Source organism: Equus caballus, chromosome 30 (genome assembly GCF_041296265.1).
Source record: "Equus caballus isolate H_3958 breed thoroughbred chromosome 30, TB-T2T, whole genome shotgun sequence".
Taxonomy (NCBI): domain Eukaryota; kingdom Metazoa; phylum Chordata; class Mammalia; order Perissodactyla; family Equidae; genus Equus; species Equus caballus.
In genome coordinates, this window is record NC_091713.1 from 10,570,050 (window position 1) to 10,594,148 (window position 24,099).

The 24,099-nt window shown below is 40.4% G+C and overlaps 1 long non-coding RNA gene across 1 annotated transcript in view; it reads right to left on the reverse strand.

The window, feature by feature from the left end:
- Positions 1 to 3,629: 3,629 nt before the first annotated feature.
- The window catches only part of LOC111771324 (uncharacterized), a 54,272-nt gene continuing 33,802 nt past the window's right edge, over positions 3,630 to 24,099 (reverse strand). Inside the window, exon 3 of the long non-coding RNA XR_002805089.2 lies at positions 3,630 to 7,386. This is a non-coding gene — a long non-coding RNA (uncharacterized lncRNA). The remainder of the gene's footprint in view (positions 7,387 to 24,099) is intronic.

Consider the following 24,099-nt stretch of genomic DNA (forward strand, 5'->3'; position numbering starts at 1 on the left):
ATATTGAAAGGTGTCTTAGGAGGCAAATAGCACGGAAATTGAAGTGGAGTTTTGATGTATTTTTGAAGGAGTGGGTAGAGAGGAGAGTTGTGGTGGCAGGCATCTCTCCAGAACACCACGGACTAAAACGAAAAATCATTCTCTAACTTTCCCATCTGCTACATGCTGGATTTCTCCCGCAAATAGTGAGTTTAATGAAACATATATCCTGAATGTAAAATTCAGTGGAGGGGGGAACAACAATCACCAACTTCTGCCCGGTTAAATGTTTATGCTAATAAATGAGTTGCCTGCACAGCTGTTCAGTTTTATAATCTCTCATGGTGGCTAGTCCTCATTTCTATCTTTGCAATGCTTTTTAAAAAATCTTGGAAAGAACATTTGGTTTTTAAATTGAGCAGATTAGTGTTAATCTTATTAGCAATCTGGAGGGTAATTTTCCTTCAGTAGGTGGCTTCTCTGTGAATCTTGGGAAATTTGGGGAATTCATTGCCCCTAAACTTTTTGCTCAAAAATGTCCTACCTAAATAGAAAAGTCTGTGTCATGCATGCTGTTGTGAATCTGGGCTTCTGAAGGAACTGGCAGCCTTCATAGATGCTCTCAGAGTGTGGAGGTGAAATGTATAGGTCAGTTTTTGCCATGGTGATGCTTCATAACAGACTACCTCAAAATACAACAAAAAAAAAACCTTATTTCTGGCTCATGAGTAGCTGGGCTTGACTCCAGGCCATAGGTTCAATTTAGATCTGCTCCAAGGATCTCATTTTATAGAACAAGTGGACTAAGCCCTGATGCATGGTCTTCTCATGCAGATGGCAGAGTGCAAGAGAACAGGACGAACCATGCACGCACGTCAGATAATATCCCACTGGCCAAAGCAGACAGGCTGCCAAACCCAAGTCAGGGGGCAGGGAAATACATTCTGACTCTAATGGGGGGAACTGCAAAAACACAGGGCTACAGGAGAATTGGAGCCAAAAATTCGATCTAGTACCTGCAGTCTTCTTGGGGTGTGTTAGATTATAATAAAATAAATTTTAAAATTTCTTACCATGAACTTATAGCATGTGCACATCCTTTTCCTGTCCTATATACCCAGAGATGAAACCTATTTGCTGGAGCGTATTGGTGATTTTCACCTGTTCCCTCATTTTAACTTTTTTAAAGCATCAGAATCCCCTCTTAAAACAATTTTATGTAGAATCAAGATTTATGAAATGGATAATGGTGGAGCTGCTCCAGTGGGAGCGTAGAGAGAAGGGGGAGTTAGGGATAGAGTTGCCAGGTCAAATAAGGATGCCCAGCTAAATCTGAATTTCAGATAAACAATGAATAGTTTTCTAGTATAAGTATGTCCCATGGTGACCTTCTCTTTTATTTCCTTTCTTCCCTTCTTCCTCCCTTCCTTCTGTCCTTCCTTCCTTCCAGCTAAATCTGGCAACCCTGGTTGAGAGCAGCACATAACTGTGTCCCTTCCACCTCCTCCTTTACCACCTTCTCTACTAAAATGCACCTTGATGCCCCTGGCTTGTTTGAACAGGGCCATGCTTCTCTCCTTCTCTCGGCAGCAGGTTTCTAGGGCCAAACCTGTCTTCATAGGGTCTTCCATGGAAACACAGTTCAGGAGTGCCTCCATCCCACAGTGCCTCTCAGTCTTTTCCTGGGTTCCTTAGGGAAACATTATTAGGGGAGAAAACCACCGAACACTGGGCTGAAGACTGAGCCTAGAAGAGCAAATCAGAGACAGATTGAAACTCAGCCAACAGTCACCGCTGCGAGACTGTCTAGCAAGTGCCGAAGAAAGAACCTATAGAAATTGTTTGGGAAAAGAGTTCTGGTGCTTAAAGAAAATTAAAGGAAGAAATGGCTAAAAATCCCATGCCATTATAGTTTCTGATCGGTGTAGTGATTGATTTTTCATTGAGCACATGAAAGATTCATTTTTGCTCCAGGCAGAGGTGGAATGAGCAGAGTTATGACTCCTCTCTGGTGCTCCCCACCAGAGCAGCTCCATCATCATACGTCTCATATATTGAGGTTCTGAACAACCTGTTTGAGAAGATCATAAGTTTTGGGCAAGGCAAGCACTGAACTAATTCTTCTTGCCTTTCAGAAACTCAGCTTCTCTGACTCTCTGACCACAGCGTTTTTGCAGAACAATGAGCATCTTATGTTTAGACAAGGAAAGTCAGCACTGTCAAAACTGATGTGATTGGGTTTCTTCCTTCAAAGCAGGGATTTAAATTGTGAGGAGTCAAGGGAAGACCTCAGGCCACAGGGAAATGGAAGTTGCTTTAGATCTGTGTCCCTGTAGATCATAAACAGATGGGCACATAAGAGCCTGAGACTGTTGTATTAAATATCGCTCCTTTAACAGCACGCCAGTCTTCCTGAACATTTTAATGAGAGGAAAATATTGAATCCAATTTCATGCAGATATCAGCAGGGAGCTCAAAAGTTCCGAAAAAAGCTATCTAGAAGCAGTGAAATGCTTTTGCTTTTGTTGCCTTAATTTTTCTTATTCAAAGGAAGTCCAGAACGTAGAAGTCTCTGGAAAACTTAGATGAAGGCTTTGCAGTTAGTTCTGGTAGGGGGGACAAGAAAGGATGTCCCCCTACCAGATGGACCAAAGGATGGAGGGGAGCTTTGGATCCCCCCATCATTTCCATCTCTGTGGAGGGGCAGCTGAAGCCATAGGCACTAGTGTGGGTTTTGACCTGCTGTCTATCCATCCAGAACATAAATAATGTAGTGTTTTTATTCATTTACTTCGAAGAGTAACTGCAAAGGAAAAAACCAAAAATCATTTTCGTCTCAGAGATGACAGAAAACTCTATACGCTTTGGAGAGAAAAGCCTACACTATAAATGGAAACAGTTGCGTAGAGTAAAGAGCTCGTAATGAGAAACGAGAAAATTAAACACAGTAAGACGCAATCAGCAGCGATAATAGGTAATGTGGTAACTGTCACTTTAAATGTGCATTGAACAAAACCCAAGATATTTGTTCTCTTCAAAGTCTTGCCCTTTAAGACCAGGAGATTTTAGTTTGCTTTATTTTATTTTTTTGTTTTAGAAGCAGCAGCAATCTGGCACTGTTATTAAGGCCAGGAGACGAGGGTTCTCCTTCAGTTTTGCAGAGGTCCATAAAGCACCCAGAGCCATCGGCATGCAATTTGTGTAACCTGGTTAGATGGCCCTGATGCTGTTATCTGGGAGAAAAGAAGTTATGAGCATGCCTGCAAAGGGCTTTGTGCACAGGAAATGCTCTGCAGAGGCAAAGCCCGCTTCTCAATGCATTTTTGCCATGAGTTCTTCCTCTCTGGATGAACAAAATCACAGTCAAGGCTCTGCCAGACAGAGACCAAGAAGTGCCTGGAAACAGAATTCAATCTCATTTCACCACCGTGAAAGCTATTCAGGAGGTCCTACTGCGTATGTAATTCAGAACCGTAGTTACAACATTAACGTTGTAAACTTTTTATTCTCTTGCCACCTATATGATCTGTTTGATGCTTCTAATTATTATAAGAAGGGCAAGACCGTGGGATAAATCAGCGCTATCGGCAAGGTGAGAAATCTCATAAACGTATGTAACAGCCACATGGAAAGAACGAGAGAGAGAGATCAGTGGACTTTTTAATTTATTACTTATAATAGCACTGTTCCTGGTATATTAGGGATGCTTTTGTGTGGCTTTTTAATGCAGAATAGACTTGCTTTCATATTTGATCACTCATTGAACATGCTAATGATGAACAGGTAAGTTTTTGTCCAAGTGGGGAAAACAATCTATAGTGCTTACTTTTTAGACATACCTTATTTAATATAAATTTGCCCATTAGTACTTTACACCGCTCCACATTTTTCTAGAATTAGTTTTGCCGAAAGGCCTCCAGGTAGAAATTGGACGGGCTTGGACTTGAACCCAGCTCTGTCTGAGTATAAAAGTCTGTCTCAGTTCTACTACTTGGTCACCAAGGTAAGAACAGCCATAATCTCCATTTACTGAACACTGTAAAATGTGGTAAGAGGCCTTTCACAGGTACAATTTCTTTTTAAACTTTTCAGTACTTGGTAGAATTATGTGTTAATTGTAACTACATGTGTTTTTTTTTTTCACGTGTATTTTTCAAGGGGCACTTAACTCTTTCTCTTTTGACCCTGAAGAAAAGGAATTGTTCTTCCAATATTAATAGCTTTATAGAATTTAACAAAATATGAAATACCGTGATATCCACTGGGAAAAGCTCCATGCCAGGTAACTGGAAACCCAGGTTCTGAGCCTTGCCTTGCCATTAGCTGCCAAGCAACTCTTCACGAGCAGGTCCTCTTCTATGATTTCATGTAAGCCAGTGGACCCACCCCAGGTCAGCATCTTCAGGTGTCCAGGAGGAGTCAAGGCAAGGACAGTGGCAGTGGACATGGTGGGCAGGGGTCCCATGAGTTTGCTGGATGCAGCCTGTTTTGGGGAGGCATTTTGAAAGTTCATGGGCCTTCCCTGCTGACCTCAGTCAGGCTGGCCTCTGAGCAGGTTTCGAGGAACGCGGCTCATTCCAGCCATGTGAAGCGTAATCAGAAGCACTCTGTTCTCACTCCCTGTGGGACACTACTCCTCTGTGACACATCTTCCTAAGGATTATCGTTCCTCATATTTATTCTCTGAGAGCCCAGTGGATCAAGGTTGCCCTGACTTCTCATGATAACCTTATTTTATCTGTACTAATTGTTGGGGAAAGGAAGAAATGTCCAAATCCTATTAGATATGGCCTTGTCACCGAGCATATTTTTTTCCTCAGGAAAAGGCTTTCAAGGTATAAGAAAAGATTCTTGTGTGTATTTGTGCATGTGTGAGAGAGAGAGAGACTGAGAACAAAAGTGAGAGGAAAAGAGAATGAACAAGCCTTGAGAGAGTCCTTTCTCTGGCCTTGGTTCAAACAAAAGACCACTAGCAATAACCAGAAACTATCTGGAGTGAAGCAGAACATCCTTGTTCTCTAAGTCCAGCTCTCTACTTGCAGATTTGTCTCAGAATATACAAATCGTGAGATATGAAGAATGACTTAACATGTGGCTGAACGAAGTTATCTAAAGCAATGCTGTCCAACAGAACTTTCTCTAGTGATGGAAATGACCGCTCCAGTGACCACCAGCCACATAAGCTCTTGAAATGTGACTGAGGAACTGGATTTTGTAAAAAAATTTAATTTACATTAACTTAAATTTAAATCTAAATGGCCACAAGGATCTAGTGACTGCCCTATTGAACAGCATAAATTTAGCTACAGAAATGCCTGCTGTTGGATCCCTCCTCACTGACCCATCCAGGCGACCCTGGCATGGACACTTTCTGTCTGCCCTCAGCTTTCTCAAGCGACCTCTGAGAGAACTTCAGTCTGAAATTTATCGTATTCCAGGAGCCTAACCAAGAGTGGAAGGCTGAAGAATAAAGTGAAACGACAAGTCGCCACTGCATCTTAGTCTTCTCATTCTTTTTCTCTCCCCTAATATTAAAAACCTACCACAGAGTAAATTGTGAGTATTTTTGGTCTGAAAGTGTCTTCTCCAAATTGTTCACAGTTTGGCTGTGGGACATGTTTTCTTTTCTAGCAGCATCCACCCAGGTTTTCTAAGACATAAACCTGATCCACTTGAAATCTTCTGCAGGCCCTCCCAGTACCCTCAGGGTGAAGTCCTCCCGCTCAGCCTCTGCATTCTGCTTACATCCACTGTCTGCTTCTCACGCAAGGCCAGCTCCCGGGCCCTTTGCTCCTCCACATGTTGTCACTTCAGCCAGCGATCCTTTTCCCTGCTCCTCCTATCCTTCTGGTTGATGATCCCAGTCCTACCATCCACAGCCATGTAAAAATCGCAGCTCCTGTCACCTTCCTGGAGGCCCTGGGAGGCAGTGGAGCACAGTGGGAGGAGATGCCACAAGCATGTTACTGGCATCTGCTTTCCTGCTGGTTCTTCTCCTTGGTGCTCCAGTGGTACCCTGACTGTGACCTTACAGTAATACCATCCAAACCACATTATAATAATCTATTTTCTTGTCTGTCTCCTCCACTAATCCAGGGTTTTTAAAATTGCAGATCATAAAATCAACTTAGTGGGTTGTGACTGGCGTTAAAAAATGAGTAGAATAGAACAAAAAATATCAGAATTCATTTTATGGCTCCTTAATTAGTGTTGTTTTGTGTAATTGTAGTTATTTAATTTTAATACACATACCTACACACATATAAGTATATTTGTGTAGGTATGTGCATTAAGTAATTATGCAAAATTTCATCTTTCTGTGAATTGGCGTTAAAAACATTTAAAAAAAAAACACTGCTCTATACTAGACTGGGACAGACGGACAGAGCTGGATTCAGATGGTATCTCTAGTACCTCACAGGATGTCTAAACTGTGGACCTGAATACCTTCATGTTGAGGTAGGTGGGGGGCACAGGAGAGGCACACAGGAGGGAGGCCAGAGGAAGAGGCCAGGCTGCCAACTGCCTGGGGTCAGAATCAGAGCTCTGCCTACAAGCCCAATGCAGACAAGCACTGTCAGAGGACCAAGTGTGGAGACCGCTGGGTGGTGTTCAAAGAGCTAACCAGGTTTTAAGTGAGCCCTGAGGGTGACGCCAAGGGTGGTCAGCCTAGGTCCGGGGCTCAGAGATTTGAGGCCAGCAGAGACTTTGAAAAAAGTCAAATCGATGATTTGAGTTTCAGGACTCAGGTTCTGACTATACCTGGTCTGAGGGATCACACGACTCCCCTCCCCATCTCTCCTATCCCTTTCCTCTTCTCTGTATGCTCATCGAAGACTCCCTTTCAGTGCCCCTCTCTTCCCAAGCCAGTCCTGAGTTAACCCAGTGGTGGGAAGGAGTCTTGAGTCACTTCCCGAGTCGCATTTTTTGTCAATCAGACGCAGGACCGTTTCCCAAAGCCCAGCGTTGTTCTTTCCCCAGGTCGGTCCCTTCAAGTCCTGTCCTCATGTTCTGGCCCCGCACTAATCCCCTGTTGCTTCCTCCTGTCTTTTGTTGGCCAAGGGAGGCCTTTCACCAGACTCTCAAAATATGGCAGTGAGGAGGCCAGCAAGGTGAGAGTTCAACCTTGGAGGCTGGAAATGTCATTTCCCACAGTGGCTGAGCGCAGTCACAAAAACGCACTAGTAGCCATGGCTGTTGATTACCAGGAGGGGCTTTCTGCAGCAAGCATTCCTATTCTTGCTTTTTCTTTGTGATGAAGCATTTATTTAGGAAGGAATCCGAGGGCTTTTCTCTGAGGTAAATGTCCAGGCGAACGCTGGTCAAGAATGCCGACAGGTGGATTCTTCCTGGGCTGACGGCCGATCTGATTTTGGCTGTGGGGTCTGTGGATGAGCTCCAGTTTCTCTGGTTGTTAATACAGAAAAAATAAATGGAAACAAAGATCAGGCATAAGTTTCTGAAATCTTTTCAAGAGATCACTGTGCCTTTTTGCTCCTACTACACATGGGATCTATGCTCTGTATGATCCAAATGACAGGCAAGCCTCACAGCATGAGCACTGAGACTTAAAATAAGTTTGCTTTACTTTTGGATGTGGGTTTGTGGCTGCCTTATGCATCCATGAGGAAGGAGATGGAGCTGCTGTTTCCTGAGTACCTGCCCTGTGCCGGGTATTGCCCTTGGCAAGCATCGTAACTTGACTCCCTTTTTTTCTCCATGCGATCTACTCTTCCCGTCTCTTTCTGTTCCCTAGACTGCAATGGACAACATTGTCCATTAGACAGATGCAAAGTTGTCATCTGAAGCACCAATGCTCAATCCTAGAAGAATGAAAGTTAAATGTTTCTCTTCATACTACTAATGATGATGAACTTCAAACTATTTAAAAGTGTAGAATAATTTTTTTCCCAAATGAAATCTTACCTGTAACAGTAAGCAAATTAAAAAGAAATAGAGGGGATAAATTTAACCAAGGAAGTGAAAGATCTATACAACGAAAACTACAAGACCTTCTTGAAAGAAATCGACGACGACATAAAGAGATGGAAAGACATTCCCTGCACATGGATTGGAAGAATAAACATAGTTAAAATGTCCTTACTACTTAAAGTAATCTACAGACTCAACGCTATCCCAATCAGAATTCCAATGTCATTCTTTACAGAAATCGAACAAAGAATCCAAAAATTCATATGGGGCAACAAAAGACCCCGAATTGCTAAAGCAATCCTGAGAAAGAAGAACAAAGCTGGAGGCATCACAATCCCTGACTTCAAAACATACTACAAAACCACAGTAATCAAAACAGCATGGTACTGGTACAAAAACAGATGCACAGATCAATGGAACAGAATTGAAAACCCAGAAATAAAACCACTCATCTATGGACAGCTAATCTTCAACAAAGGAGCTGAGGGCCTACAATGGAGGAAAGAAAGTCTCTTCAACAAACGGTGCTGGGAAAATTGGACAGCCACATGTATAAGAATGAAAATCAACCATTCTTTTTCACCATTTACTAAAATAAACTCAAAATGGATCAAAGACCTAAAGATTAGGCCTGAAACAATAAGTCTTCTAGAAGAGAATATCGGCAGCACACTCTTTGACATCAGCTTCAAAAGAATCTTTTCAGACACCATAACCCCTCACATGAGGGAAACAATAGAAAGAATAAACAAATGGGACTTCATCAGGCTAAAGAGCTTCTTCAAGGCAAGGGAAAACATGATTGAAACAAAAAAACAGCCCACTAAGTGGGAAAAAATATTCACAAGTTATTTATCCGACAAAGGGTTAATCTCCATAATATACAAAGAACTCACACAACTCAACAATAAAAAATCAAATAACCCAATTACAAAATGGGCAGGGGACATGAACAGACATTTCTGCAAAGAAGATATACGGATGGCCAATAGACACATCAAAAGGTGCTCATCATCACTAATCATCAGGGAAATGCAAATCAAAACTACACTAAGATATCACCTCACACCTGTTAGAATGGCAAAAATATCCAAAACCAAGAGTGACAAATGTTGGAGAGGCTGTGGAGAAAACGGAACCCTCATACACTGTTGGTGAGAATGCAAACTGGTGCAGCCGCTATAGAAAACAGTATGGAGATTCCTCAAAAAGTTAAGAATAGAAATACCTTATGACCCAGCCATCCCACTACTGGGTATATAGCCTGAGAACCTGAAATCAGCAATTTCAGAAGCTCCATGCACCCCTATCTTCATTGCAGCATTATTCACAATAGCCAAGTCATGGAACCAACCTAAGTGCCCAGCAACTGATGATTGGATAAAAAAGTTGTGGTATATATATACAATGGAATACAACTCAGCCATAAAAAAGGACAAAGTTGTCCCATTCACAACACCATGGATAGACCTTGAGAGTATTATGTTGAGTGAAATAAGCCAGGCAGAGAAAGACGAACTCTGTATGACTCCACTCATAGGTGGCAGTTAACATATGGACAAAGAGAACTGATCGGTGGTTCCCAGGGGAAAGGTGGGTGGGGGGAGGGCACTAGGGGTGAAGTGGTGTACCTACAACATGACTAATAATAATGTACCACTGTAATTTCACAAGGATGTTAACTTTTATAACCTTAAAAAAAAAAAAAAAAGGAAATAGAGGGGCCGACCCAGTGGCACAGCAGTTAAGTTCACAGGTTCTGCTTCTCAGCCGCCCGGGGTTTGCCGGTTTGGATCCCGGGTGCGGACATGCACTGCTTGGCAAAAGCCATGCTGTGGTTGGCGTCCCATATGTAGAGAAGAAGAAGATGGGCATGGATGTTAGCTCAGGGCCAGTCTTCCTCAGCAAAAAGAGGAGGATTGGCAGCAGTTTTCTCAGGGCTAATCTTCCTAAAAAAAAAGAAGAAGAAAGAAAGAAATAGAAATTTTAACCAAGCGGAGATGCTGTTACGGTTGAAGGGATTTGTGAGAGGAGCCTGGATCCCCAACTCCCAAGGCCTCTGGGCAGATCCCCTTGGCTCTTGAGAGCTTTTGGGATGCTCAGTGGAGCACAAAAGCAACCAACAGCATCCACCTCTACCAAGGGAATTCCTTGTGTCCAGAATGTTGCCGACTTTTTACATGCAACCTTCCTCTGCCATTCATAACACCATGAGATGCAGCCTTACTGTTAGTTGCAGTGTTAGTGTTAATATTATCGTCTTCATTCTGTAGAAGAGGAAACTGAGGCTTAAAAAGCTTAAACATCTCCCTCAGGGGGTAGAGCCTGGGTTTAACTCCAGATAGCCTGACTCTGAAGTCAACACTCTTAACCATCATTCATTGATTCATTCGTTCAACAAATATTTATTGAGCACTTTGCCTAGGTCGGGCAGGCTCTAAGGAAAGGAAATAAACACAAATCCTGGCTTGTGGAGCTGACAGTTGAGTTGGGGAGAATATAGACAGTAACAAAATAAGTAAGAAATAGTGATAAGTGCTGTGAAGGACCATAGAAGGGACAGGGTAATAATGGAGAATATTGGGGCGTTAAACATTTAAATAGGATCAGCAGAGTTCTTCATTAAGATGAGAACTATGATATTTTAGCTAAAGTTGGGGGAAAACCTTGGGTAGAATAAAGAAAGATACTGTTAAATTTGAAGTTATTCAATTACGTTAATTAAATGAGGTAAATGGTAAATTGAACAGGATCCTGAGAACAAGCCTATCTAGTGGGTAAAACTTATAAGCAATAGGAGTTAACCATTAACAGGAGTTAAGATGCATTTGAAAATGGGTTCCTTACGTTGGCATCTTTGTCCAGTGAATGGAAACCCTTTGCTGCAGATAAGCAATTGCTCATGGATGTGTGTTCAGGCGTCTTGCAGAAGATTTAGGTGTGCGACGTTCCCTTCGTCAGCGGCAATCGCTCAGGTGGGCTCTTTTTGACAATAACTGCTGGTTTTGCATTGGAAGGATTTCCGTGCTGGTTTTAGCTGAATGTTGACGCGTTCTGTTCCTTCACAGTTTGCTTGGCAGCTGTTCTATTGCAAATCCAGGCAAGATCTGATAAATTTAGCACTGATTAAAAATGAAAGTCGTGAGCTGTATGCTGGGTTAAGGTACAATTGCTTCGCACAACAATTTTCTTTCCCACTTAGGGAAATGGCTCACTAGGAAAGCCTGGTGCGAAACGGGCAATCAGATCTCAACCTTCTTAATTATACCCAGGAACTTAAGCAATTATTTGCTCTCTAGAGAAAGCCTGGGTTCTTTGTGTGACCACCTTATGTTGTCTGTAAGTCACATGTGGCAATACCATGGTAACAGAGCACAAGGTCATCAGCAGAAAGATAAGCTGGACCCGAATTTGTGCCTGGCTGTTGGGCTGGTTGTGAGGTGAGAGTTCTGTAAGCAAAAGGGGTAACAGCCATCAATTAGAAAGCCTCATGGAAGTGACGACTGAACGACTACACACAGATCAGGCCTTCTATGTGGGCGCAACAGAGCCTCCCACGCTGTTGGAGTTCACCAGCACTGATTCAACAACTACCGTGTGCCCGGCCTGCGCCGGCTGCTGAGTTTACAGAGACGAATAGTGAGTGTAGGGTAGTTCTAAGGTGGCTGAGCATGGCTTCAAAATGTCGGCTTCCATGGACTGACACAAATGCCACAGCGTCCGCCCTGTGGCCACTCTTTGGAGTAAGACATTTTCTCCTGAAAGTCCTTGTCAAATGTGATGTCCCACCTGGCAGGGGTGAGGTGTGAATATCAACTGTGTGAGCAGAGCTCAGCCTCCAACAGAGCCTGAGGCACAGTTGTTTGTTCCTGGGCGATTCCTTTGTTTGGATATTTATTGAGTGCCTACTATGTGCCAGGGACGGAATCAAACAGACGTTAATTCCTGCTCTCAACAATTTACATTCTGGTGAGAGGAGAGAGAGAAACAGACCAACAATATTGACATGACGTGTCAGGTAGTGAAAAATAAGGCAGGGGAGGGATGGGGGTGAGGCACGACCACTTTTACTGGGTTAGCAGGAAAGAGCTTTTTAACAAGGCGTATTTGAATAAAGACTGTCAGGCAGTGAGGGAGAGAAACAGGCAGAGACCTGAGCAGAAGGACCAGGGAGTGCCCTGCGGTGGGAGGGGCTGTGGATGTGACACAGGTACACGGCAAGGAGTCCAGTGTGGCTGGAGCCAGGAGGCCCAGGGACAGGCAGCAGCAGAGAGCTGACAGGTAGGAGAGGGAAGATCAGGAAGGAAAATGCACCAGGAGATTTGGATGGGAGGGTGGCCCCTGAGGCAACTAGCCTTCGGGCACGAGCTGGAAGGGGTGAGGGATTGAACTAAAAGGAAAAGCAGAAACGGAAGAGAGAAATCAAAGTGTCCAAAGACAAATTTCTCCCTTCTCTTATTTTGCTCTCTGGGCCTGGTCGCTGGCTACACGTCATTATCTCCCATAATGTTATACACTCAATCTTGTCCGTGGGCTGAGTCACAGCTGGCCCCGAATCAATCTGCGTTTGCTGCTGTTTTCCTCTGCCTCCCTTCTCCTGGACCAGCTCCTTGGAAAACCAACCAAACCAGTCTGAGAGTCAGAAGCTGTGGTTTCTGGTCCGGGTTCTGACATTAGCAACCACATGACTTTGGGCATTTCCTCATATTATAGGGGAGGGATCCCAGGGTCAGAGAAATGAAGCCCAGCTGTACCTTCCTAGAATACACAAGCACTTGGTCTGAATACAATTTAACCCTTTTAGACATTTAGTTTTGCCCTGATTTTCATTATGCCTTGATACCTGTGAATTCTCCTCTGTCACACTCCAGAGGCCTGACTCAGTCAAACACCCAGCAGAGGCTTCAGTAGAAACGTAAGGAATCCCAGGGTGTGCACACGGTACCTGGGCTCCCTGGAGACACATGTCCTCAAATTCAGCGATTGTCCTATTTTAACTCCCTATAAATCACTTGGGAGCTTGTTTAAATGCACATTTCTAGGGACTATACCCAGATTTGGATTCAGTAAGTTTGGGATGAGGCACAGGATGTTGTAATTTTAATAAGAGGCCCAGAGGATTCTGAATCAGGTGCTGATATGCCCGTTCTTTGAGAAACACTGAGACGTATGTTAGTAATAATCGTAACGTCTGGGGTGATGCAAGTGGTGGTGGCGACGGTGGTAGTATTTAATGATAGTGGAAGTGGTAATAGCAGTGGTGATAGTGATTATAGTAGTGGTGATGGTGATAGTGGTGGAAATGAGGGTATTGGTTGGAGATAGTAGAGGTAGTAATGGTGGCATTGGTGGTGGTGGTGATGTTGGTGGAGGTGATGATATTGGTTGAAGATACTTGAGGTAGTAATGGAGGTGTTGGTGATGGTGACAGTGATGGTGGTTGAGGTAGCAAAGGTGGTAATGATCATTCTCAGGTGTAGTGCTTCTGCTGCTGTTGCTTAGTTTCCCTGGAGACCCTTCATACCTGGTGGGCTGATCACTACATCCACTGCAGTTCAACTTTTGTTTCTTTAGGCACAGGGGCCTGCAATGGCTACACCTCTTCCTAAAACATACCTCTCTAAATCTGATATACAAATTCAACTCCAGGGTTATTCTTCCAAATGACTATAAACATCATTTCTTATATCTAGCTAAATAGCTCATGTTTTTTGTGTGCTTATCATACACTAAGAACTATACTTGGATTTTCTCATTCAAAACTCAATACAGTTCTATGAAATAGATGCTATTATTATGCCTGACTTAAAGGTGAGGGAACTGAGGGCTGGAAGGTTTAAATAACAGCTGGTGAGTGGTAGGGTCTGACTGAAACCCAGAGAGCTTTTGGTAGATTCTGGAGTTAGAAAGGAGTTAGGCCACTTAGTTTCTATGAGGCTGGTGCATGATAGAAACTCATAAAATGTTTGAATGAATAAATAAAGTAATATGACAGTCTGCGAGGGAACCAGATAAAACTGATTACTTCATCCATATTAAACTTCTTTTAGTCTACTCGGAAGAGCAATAACACTAAAGTCTCTAAGTGATGGCAAGTATTAATTTCCAGCATCTAGCCCAGTACCTGGCATATGGTTAATGTCCTCAGTAAACACCTATTAAATCAAGCAATCAATGAAACATTTTTTCTATAGAGTTTGGCAAATAACGCATAGTCGAAGTATTCAGAGATGAATCTAGAGTCTTTGACTTTGTATCGGTTGTGTGAAATAGTGAGAATCTTGAAAGCAGTTTCCTAAGGTACAGTGGAAGAGCTTGCCCTGAGGGGCGTAGCTGGAAAGACGTGAGAAAGGAGGAGGTTCTCCTGTGAAGATGCTCTCGCATCAGAGCCCGCAATGGGAATGAGCCATTACCTGCCTGGCGGGGGGAAGGTGGCACCGTAGGGATCTGCCTTACCTTTTCTCTGACACTTTAAATCCCTTCATGAAGAAGTCAGTCGTAATTCGCAGTTAGATCAAAGGCTTCCAGTGAGGAGGAAAGGCTTTGGTTTAAGGGTGCTCTGAGAGGAAAGTGGCTAGAAATGGTCTCTCCTGAGAGCAGGTTGGACATTAGTGGGAGTGAGGTGGAGAAAGGAACACTGTAGGAACAAAGGGATGGCTGTGGTTTCACCAACTTTAAATGTTTGCATAGATCCTCCCTGTATCCTGACATCCTTTCCCCTCTCACCTTTTTGACTAGTCCCCCATTTCACTATTAGACTTCTTTTTTGCTACAACAGAAGCACATGTCTGCTCAGGAATAAACGGCTTCCTCTCTTGTTTGCTGGGATGGAAGGACCAGTGTTGGTTCCATGGCTCTTCACCTGGACGAAGGGCCAGGCCGTAGACTGAGGGCTCTGCCTCTATGTGATGCTGTGTGATGCTCTACAACGTATGCCCTCAGTCTTATAGTATGAAGATTACCCAGAATGTTCAGCTTTCCCTCCTCATTTCCTCCTAGCATTCCCTTGAGTCCAGAAACTGTGTTTTTAGCTAGAAATTTAGAAAGCAAGCAAGAAATAAAGCTTCTCTAAAGGAAGAGGAATCTCAGGGAAAAGCAATTCCAGTCTTTGATTAAGAAGGAGCACTCTTAAGAGAATTATGTTGAAATGTTCCAGCCCTGTCTCATTTTGCGTTTCCTACTAGGAGGGTTTTTGGTCAATAGCAGAAGTAGGAGAGGCCCCAGGCAGCTGAGAGGCTTGGCTCCAGTTCAGCTCCATGGCCCAGAGAGGCCAACAGCTGCTCTGCGTTCAGCTTCACTTTGGTCTGCTACAGCATCTCAAAGAAATTTCCCGCTACTCCAAAGTGTTTAGGTCTGCAAGCCAGTTAAGAAAATGTCATCTGAAAGTAATACATCGTCATCACCTTCCTCTGGGGATTAGATTCTTGAGGGTTTCACAGCGCTAATTGCCTGCCAGTCATGCAGTAACTTTCCCAGGCACCTGGCTGGGAGGCGCAGTGACAGCAGTGAGCAGGGAACTTTGTACAATGTTGCAAACTCTCTGTATGGGGTAAAAGAAGCCCTGATTGGAGAGGGCGCTGTGACATCCATGAAAAGCTCGTGATCGCTATTTCGTGTTCTCTGTAGGAAAAGTGACAATAATGAGCTTGACTCCTCTCATAGTCTGTGGATGAGTGTTTTTACTGGATCCAATGTCAATTTCTACCTACATGTGTTCGTTCAGCCAACAGTCATTGCGCGTCTGCTCTGTTCTAGCTCGCTGTTGGGTGACAGGGTAAAAACGTGAGTAAGAAAAAGTCCCAGCTTTTAGGGCCATCACTTGCGAGTTGGAAAGACAGAAATACAAACCAATAATTACAATACCATTTAAGAGCACTAATAGTATTAGCTAGTCCTCTCTGATCGTTGCTGATCTGTTGGCTCCACCACTCTTCTCCCTTCTCCAGTTTCATACACGTGGAACCCCAAAGTCTCCTTTCCTCTTCAGAGTCTCAAGCAAATCCTCCTCCTGGTTTTATGCCAAGGAGTCCTACCATGTTCTCTGTGGTCTGGGAGCCAGCTGATAGCCAGGCCTTCAGAAATTCTGGGCCTGTTTTTCACTTGGATTGGAAAGAGAGGTAAAAGTGTGATTCCCTCCTCTTGTGGATGAGGAAAGGCTTCATACAGAGTAATGACCGCTCCTGGTCTGGAAGAAGCAAACGTGAATGCTGTGCCTGAGAAGCGCAGAGCCTATTCTCCACAAAGGCAGCCATGCGTTGCCACTCTTTCTCCAGGCTGGTTGTTAAGACCAACAATCCTTAATATTCGGGTTTCTCAGCCAAATAAAGCTTTTTCTTCTCTGAGCACCTTGTTACTGTTTATTTTCACAATAAACATTTCTTGAGTGTTACCGTGGGAATGGAGATGTGATGAAAGAGTGTGTGTGTGTTAAAGAAAAAGAGATAGAATTCTGTATTATATGGGAACAGTTGTAAGTACATTAATGTTGAGCATTCCTCTATCCAGTGTAGAGTGTAAGCAAACGTAATTGCTGATCTGTTATCTTTATAACACAACAAATCAAACAAACAAACAAAGGAGAGAAAGGGTTTCAAGAAGAATCTTGTGGGCTCCTAAATATCAGGATAAGCCAGCCCTCAAACCTCAACCAGCCAGAAATACATATGACAGCAACCCACGGTGGTAGAAGCACCAATAATAAATCGGATGGCTCTGGCTTACACATTAAAGCGTGATTTCAGCTAATCACTTCCTAATATGCACTTTCATTCACACAGGTCATAAATAAGAAGGAATTGGGACATGTTTATTTTTTTATCTTTTCCCAGTGGACTTAAGGGTGAAGCTGACGAGGACTGGAAAGGAAAAATCATATACAGAGTGCTGTATAGGATGTCTGTCTGCTTCAGAGGTCTCTAACCCACGATCTACACTCCACCCTCTGCCCTAAGCACATCCGTTGGGACACACAGCAAGGCCTCTATTCTGATGGCCTTGTCCATGCCCCAAGTGTCCAGCAGGACTATTAACTTTATTAATCTCTCTTAGGATCATCAAAGGAGATTACAGAGGTAGAAGGGGCCAGGAGAGAGACATCATAAAGATCCTTCTGTTTCTGAGAGATGTACTATCTGTTCCTTTCCTCCAGGGAGTGGTAATCAGAGACATTATTGACATTCAAGTTAATAGTATTAACTTGAGTTCCCAATAGAGAAATTAAGAGCACGGACTCAGGAGCCAGACAAAGCTGGGATTTGAACCCGGGTTACCAGATATGTGACTGGACAAGATAACCTGCTTAGGCCTCAGTTTCTCACTTGAGAAAATATAAACCTACCTCAAAGCACTACTCTAAAGAATAAGAAAAGTAACATACAACAAGCACATAGCTAGTAAACACGCAACAACCAATAGCATTAATGTGACACTTTCAGCAAGTTAGAATAATCAATGAGTACTTTTTTCCAATTAAGGATAGGCCACATTCAATATAGCAAATGAATTATTTTCTCTTAGAAAACAAAACTCACCTGTTTTTAATTTTAGTGGTTCTATTTATAAACATAGGATCATAAAACTTTATTCAAAAAAGTAAACTAAATGGAAAACTATTCAATCATATTTTGTATAACTTAGTATGGAGAGAAGATAAAATGGAACAAAAAGGGAAAAATAATGATGGTGTGAGCAAAAAAGAGGGAGAGAGTTTAGGAAGGCAGTGAGAGGTAGAGAGAAAGGAGAGCGAGAAAAGGGGAAAAGAGAGATGAATTAGGAGTCAAGGGAATGTGAGCTGGAGGGCACGTCCTAACAATTCCTGAGGGCTTCAGAATATTATCATTCATTCTTTCTGCCTTTTCAAATATGTATTAGCTCATTAACCATGGTTCACACTACTTAATTACATTTGAGATCATGGTAGGACATGAAAATAGACAATGCCTAGCTGTTGCAAATGCGGAGCAAGACAGGAGTTTGGAAAGAAAAGAGGAAATCATGAACAGGGAGGGGAAAGCGAAAATGCAAGGGAGGAATTCCTCTACAGGAGAGGAGAGAAAAAAGAGCCCAGAACTGAGCCCTGGGGCATATGCATAACCAAGCACAAGGAAGGGCAGGAGGTGACTGGGCTGGGCAGGGCCGTGGAAAGGATGCCAAAGCAAAATATAACTACGAAATAAGAGGTGGTTGACAGTGTCAAATACTGGAAAGGTCCAGCAGGATAAGAGCTATGAACATTTAAATCTGTCTGGATAAGATTGACCTTTGACATTTTAATAGTGAGACAATCTTTCCGGAAGATCATTTGGAAACATGTATTCAGTGTCTTTAAAATGTTTTCTATTTTTTGACTCAGTATTTCTACTTCCAGGAATATATTTTTAGAAAATAGTCAAAGATTTGAATCAGAAAAGTAAGACAAGGTAATTGTTAAAAAAAAAAAATATTTTTCATAATAGCAAAATATAACACACATCTAAAATGAACAAACAGAGGGAGTGGCTTAAGCAAACAATGAATATCCAATATCCATATGGTCAAATACTACATAGACCGAAAAAAACTGTGATTTTAAGTAAAATTTTTTTAATGGAAATATAACATTCATGCAGAAAAATGCATAAACCTTAAGTGTACTGTTCCATGAATTTTTACAAAGTGAGCACAACTGTGGAACCACCACGCAGATCAAGAAATGGAACGTTATCAGCCCCCCGGAAGTCTCTCATGCACCCTCTTGGTCATCATCCCTCCAAAGGTGATCACTAGCCTGGTTCCTATACATCAGAGGTTAGTTTCGCATATTTTTAAACTTTATATGTATGGAATTATCCAATATATACTCTATAGTGTGTTTTCTCTTGCTCAAAGACGCCATGATTATGAGCTTTTTCCATGTTGTAGCATGTCACAACTGTTCATTGCTGCATTTTATTCCATTAAATAAATCTATCACGATATATTTATCCATCCTATTGTTGATGGACATTTGGGTCATTTCCAGCTTTTAAATTATTACAAATAATGGTGTCATTAACATTCTCACATCTGTCTTTGGTGCCTACATGTATTTATTTCTGTTGGTGTGTTCCTAGGAATAAAATCTCTGGGATATAGGGCATGTACATGTTAAGCTTTAGCTGATAGCACCAAATGATCTAAAGTTAGACTGTCTCAAGCAGTGTCTGAGAATTCCAGGATATCCCTGTCAACACTTGGTATTGCCAGCCTTTTTATTGATAGCACTTTTGGTGTTTGTTTGCTGTTGTCTCACATCATCTTATTTTGTTTTTCTTGACGACTATATGAGGTCAAGATATTTTCTTATATTTATTGACCATTTTACTATTTCTTTTTGTAAAGTTTCTTTCCAGGTCTTTTGCCCATTTTTATTAGGTTGACTCTTTTTCCCTTATTAAATAGTAAGATTTCTGTATATATTCTGGAAAGACTATTTTATTGAGCATGTGTGTGTGTGTGTGTGTGTGTGTGTGTCTGTGCAGCAAATGTCTTCTCCAATCATGTGGCTTGTCTTTCACTGTCTTAACTGTATATCTTGATAAACAGAAGTTCTTAATTTTAATAAAATCCAATTTCTCAATGTTTTTACGGTGAATGTACATTTCTTGTTCAATATTTGCCCACTCTAAGGTCATGAAGACATTCTCTTATGTTACTTTCTAGAAGCTTTGTTTTATCTTATATAGTTATATCTATAATCTATAATCTTCCTGTAATTGATGCTTGTAAATAGTGTGACGTAGCAACCAAGAACCTTTTTTATTAATTCTGTATATCCAATAGACCATGCACCAGTTATTGAAAAGACTATTCTTTCCTACATCAGTGGCACCTTGTCATACATCGGGTCCCCTTACACATGTGGGCTTGTTTCTGAACTGTCATCTCTCCCATGGTCCATTGTCTGGCATCGTGGTCAACATTATACTGTCCTTCCTTCTACATTCTTGAGGTTTAACATTTTCTAGTTTCTTGAGAGAAGTTTTTAGAACATTAATTTTTATCTTTTCTTCTTTTCTAAGGTATGGCTCTGAGGCTATAAATATCTCTCTGAGCACAATTTTACCTACATCTGTATCCCACAAGTTTTTTTCTTTTTTTAAGGAAAGATTTATAATAATTTACATACAGTAAAATTCACCCTTTATTTGTGAAATCTGATGAATTCTGATAAATGTATACAGTTATATAACCACCCTAACCACCACCAAAACCAATACGTAGACTATTTCCATCACCCCAAGAGGTTTCTTTATGCCCTTTGTGGTCAACTCCCTTCTCCCATTCCAGACCCCACCAGCCACAGATCTGATTTATGTCCCTATGCTTTCTTGCCTTTCCAGAATGTCATTTAAATGGAATCATACAATGTGTAGTCTTTTGTGTATGGCTTTTTCACTTAGCATAGTGCTTTGAGGGATTGATGCATGTACTCCAAGTACCAGAGTTTGTTCCTTTTTATTGTCTGGATTTGTTTATCCACACGTGGATAAGCGTGCTCATCCTAGGCAGCTTGTAGTGTCTCTGTGGTTTCAATTTGCATGTCTCTCATAACTAATGGATACTAACATCTTCACATATGCTTCTTTACCACCTGCATGTCTTCCTTATTGAAGTGTCTGTTCAATATTTTGACCTTATTTGTATTGGGTTTGACTTTTTAAGCAGTAAGATTTCTTTATATATTTTGAATATGTCTTTAATCAGATATGTGCGTTGCAAATAATTTTCCCCAATCTGTGGTTTGTCTTTTTATTTTCTTAATAATATCTTTCAAAGTTACTTTTCTTTTACGAACAGTGCCTTTTGCATTTTACCTAGGAAATTTTTGCCTAACCCAAGGTGACAAGGATTTTATCCTACGATTTCTAGTAGACATTTTATAGTTACAGGTTTTATGCTTTGAACTACAATCCATTTTGAGTTTATTTCTATATATAATATGAGGAAATGGTAGGGATAGGTTTATTTCTGGACTCTCTATTCTGTTCCATTGATATCTGTGCCTATCCTAAGCCAATGTCTATTTGATTACTTAGAATTATTACTTGTCTTGATTACTTAGAATTATAGAAAGTCTATATGCAATTTCTCCAAATTTGTTCTTGGAGTTTTATTTTTCCAAAGTCATTTGGGGTGTCTAGGTCTTCTGCTTTTCCATATGTATTTTAGAATTGCTTATAAATTTCCACCCAAAAAGCCTACTAGGATTTTGACTGAGATTGCATTGAATCTATAGATCAATGTGGAAAGAACTGACATCTTAATATTATTGAGTCTTCTGATCCATTAACAAAATATCTCTCTCCATTATTTTGGTCTTCTTTAAATTCTCTCATCGATGTTTTATAGTTTCAGCAGGCAAAGCTTATACATATGTTGTTGTATTTATCCCTAAGCCTTTCATGTTTTGATGATATTGCAAATAGTATTTTTCAGTCTCAAGTTGTTCATTGCTAGTGCATAGAGATACAATTGATTGATGTGTAATAGTCTTGCATGCTGCAACCTTGCTAAATTTGCCTACTAGTTCTAATAGCTTTTTTGTAGAGTTTTGTTGGAATTATCTACTAATCGTGTCATCTATTAACAGTTTATTTCTTCTTTTCCAAACTATATTCCTATGTCTTGCATTACTGCAGGTTAGGACTTGTAGTATAATACTGAAGTGTTGAGATCAGACAAACTTGTCTTATTTCTGATATTATGGGGAAGGTATTCAGTTTTCACCACTGAGTATGGGATTAGCTGTAGGTTTTTCATAGATACCATCTTGACAAAGTTCCCTTCTATTCCGAATTTTCTCTTAGTTTTTATAAGGAATGGATGTTGAATTTTAACAATTGCTTTTACTGCATTGAAACGATTATATGTTTTTATTTTATTTTTTATTTTGTAGATATAGTGAATTACACTGATTGATTTTGGAATGTTGAACCAGTCCTATATTCCTGGAATAAACCAAACTTGATCATGAGGTGTTATTTCTTTTTTTAAATCGCTGGATTTGATTTGCTAATATTTTGTTGGTAACTTTTGCATATGTGTTGACAAAGAATATTGGTGTGTAGAATTCTTTCCTTGTAATATCTTTGTATGGTTTTAGTATCAGGGTAATGCTGGCCTAATAAGATGAGTAGGATAGACTCCCTTCCTCTATTATTCTGAGCTCTACAAACATGACGTAGGTCACATGTCCTATTTCTTTCTGAAGGGGCTTCCCATTCTCTGGAATTCAGTATACTCTATTGCCTTAAGACCTCGACTCCCTGAAATTTTAAAAAAGCTATAATTTTGTAGATTGTCTGGATTTATCTTATTGTTAATATGGGAGTTATGTCCTCTTGTCACTTTTTAGATGCTAAGCAAAAGCAGAATTCTCCCATCCCAGGAGTATTGGTGTGTTATACTTTCTTTATCATTTAAATAAAAAATAAGTTCAAATATTTTCTAGTTTTCATTATGACTTCTATATTAACTATAGATTATTGGTCAGATTATTAATCCAATAGACTATTAATTTACAAACATTTGTAGATTTTCTAGTTATCTGATCATTGTTGATTTCTAGTTTAATTACACTAGGGTGAGAAGTTTTGCTTCATAGCACAACATATTTTGGTTACTGTTTCATGTATTTGCATTACAAAAAGTATCTTCTTTAGTTGTTGGATGCAGTCTTTCATGTAGGTATGCATGTGTGTGTGAATTATGCCAATCAAAAATCATGTTCAAATCTTTCTGTGTTTATTGATGTTGTGTCTGCTTGCCTTATCAGTAACGGAGAGTGGTGCATTGAAATCTCCCACTCTGATTGTGAACTTGTTTATTTCTCTTTTTACCTATGTTTAATTTCATTTCTGTATTATGTATCTTGAGGTAATGCTATTAGATGCATAAAATATAGAATCATTATATCTTACTATTAACATTAATTTTTTATCATTATGAAAGGCCTTTGTTATTTCTGGTAATGCTCTTGAAGTCTTCTTTGCCTGTCATTAATATAATTATCCCGGTTTTCTTTTGGCCAGTGTTTGTATGGTATATCTTCTCCCTCCTTTTACTTTTAACTTCTCTGTGTCTTACATTTAAGATGTGTCTTTTATAAGTAGCATAATATTTTCTTTTCTTTCATTATTCATCTGATAATCTTTTACTTACCATGGGTAGCCCTCTTACATTTTATGTAATTATTTACATAGTTGTATTTATATCTACTAAATCACTATTTGTTTTCTATTTAGCTGATTTGTTTTGCTTTCCCTTTTTACTCCTTTTTTAACCTTCTTTTGTGTTAATCATTTTAAAAATTATTATTCCATTTTCTTTTAGAGGTTATCCTAAAGATTAGAACATGAATCCTTTATTAATTTAACCAATTATAAATCAGCAATTTTACCATTTCCCAGATAATGCAAAAACCTTAGGATATTTTAATTTTATTTATTCTCTTCTTTCTCTTTTTACTATTTTTGTCATAATTTTAATTCTACATACATTTAGAACCCTACAAAATATTACTATTGTTTCTTTTACAGTCGGTATTAGCTTATACTTAACACATTTTTACCACATCTTTGATCTATTTCCCTTCTGAATTTCTGGACTTCAATATACGATCAATTTTTATGACAGCCTAGTATTTCTTTAAATATAAGTTCATTCATCACACAATTTTTTTAGTTTTTGTTTGTCTGAAAATGTCTTTATTTAGCCTTAATTTATCTAGAATATTGTCTCTGGTATCAAATTCTGGGAAGGCAGCGTCTTCCCTTCAGTACTTTAAAGACATTTCTCCATTTTCTTTTGGATTACTTTTTTCCTTTGAGAATTTAGTCTCAATATTATTACTGTTCTTTGTAAACATATGGGTTTTCTTCTGGCTGATTTTAAATTTTCCTATTTTCTTTAGTTTCAGCAGTATTACTATAAAACCATGATCTCTTTTTCTCTTTATTTATGCTACTCAGTGTTTGTAATGCTTACTAAATCTATGGTTTGACCTATTTCATCTGTCTTTAAGAATTCGTGGCCTTTATCTCTTGGAATATTGCTTCACCTATTCTCCTTCTACTCACGTGCTAGAATTCCAGTTGCATGCATATGATCCTTTCACATTGTCGCATATTTCTCATATGATCGTCTCCGTATTTTCCATTTTTCTCTTCT